The sequence below is a fragment of the Nanorana parkeri genome, unplaced genomic scaffold (genome assembly GCF_000935625.1).
Source record: "Nanorana parkeri isolate BGI_ZX_2015 unplaced genomic scaffold, ASM93562v1 scaffold2073, whole genome shotgun sequence".
Classification (NCBI taxonomy): Eukaryota; Metazoa; Chordata; class Amphibia; order Anura; family Dicroglossidae; genus Nanorana; species Nanorana parkeri.
The window spans coordinates 202,633-203,872 of record NW_017308341.1 but is presented as its reverse complement, the minus strand read 5'-3'; the positions used below and the strand labels follow the sequence as shown (position 1 = coordinate 203,872).

General features: G+C 53.5%; 1 protein-coding gene across 1 annotated transcript in view; it reads left to right on the top strand.

The window, feature by feature from the left end:
- LOC108800592 (hyaluronidase-2-like) overlaps positions 1 to 1,240 on the top strand; it is a 44,878-nt gene that overhangs the window by 3,804 nt on the left and 39,834 nt on the right. The window lies entirely within an intron of this gene.

Below are 1,240 nucleotides of genomic sequence, written 5' to 3'. Positions count from 1 at the left end.
CGGGGGACAGGTCCGGGCCGGGGGGGGTGGGATGGCTGGAGGGGAGACAAGACATGTGGAGGGGGGTGTCTGGAGGGCACATGCTGGGAGTTGTAGTTCTCTAATAGCTATATATAAAGGAAAGCCCAGATGTGTGACGTGAGAGAATTCCCAGCAGCCAATCAAAACTCCTCACGTGGGCCGACCACAATGTAATGATATCTGGTGGTTATGCGTTGTACATCGCCGCTGCGCTGAGAGCCCCACTCACTCATTGTGCATATTCTCAGATGACGGCGGCAGTCGGAGGTGCCCAACCCCAGGCGGGAATCTGGCCCCGCCCACACATTGGGGGCGGGTTCATGGAAGAGGGGAAAGTGAACGATACGGCACGAGGCGCGTCCGTCCCAAACAAACGTTTCCCATTAACCCCTGAGTCCCCGACACGAAGGCTGCGCACGGATTAGGCTCCAGCGCTCTTTAGTCTGTGGCCCCCCAGCCAGCTGTCCGGGGGGCCCGGAGTTCCGATTCTTCAACACTTGCGGGCTGCCCGCTTTGCGTTTGATGCGGAACTCCGGGCTGACGATTCACACAGCTCTGTGACTGCTAAATGTATCAAATCCCTGAATCTGACCCGGTATCAGTACAGCAGAGCTCAGACTGCAAAAGGGAAAAAGCCGCAAGCTGATAGGGGGAGAGAGCTGAGTGACAGAGAAATTATACTGTCCAATCACAGACTGGGGGGTGGGTCCAAGATGGGCTTAGGGGAAGAGGGTTGAGTGATGCTGGTTGTCGGGCTAAGGACATCTTAGGAGAGATTTCACTTCCTGTCTGGTGACCACACAGGAAGTGAGAGTCTCGCGAACAGTAGAAACATCGCAGAGGTTCGAACCCTCCCCCGCTCTCTAAAAATACATTCTTGAAGTATCGCCCATCAAAAATCTGTTTTCTCTTTTCTAGTTTTCTGGATCAGCACAAAAAAAGGAAATCCAAAAGTCACTTCACATCCTGTACCGGCCCCCAATTGGCTGAATCTCTCTCCGGTGAAGGATTCGGTTGTTTCTTTGGCGCCTCTAATGGAAGATTTCTGTATTTTAATTCTCCATTTTGAATTTCCTACCTTCCAGGAGGATCTGATCTCCACCATCGGGGAGAGCGCGGCGCAGGGGGTGGCCGGAGTGATATTTTGGGGTGATGCGGAATACTCCAAGAATAAGGTGAGTTTTCCCCCTGTACACCATGTCCTAATCCGGGGGCTCCT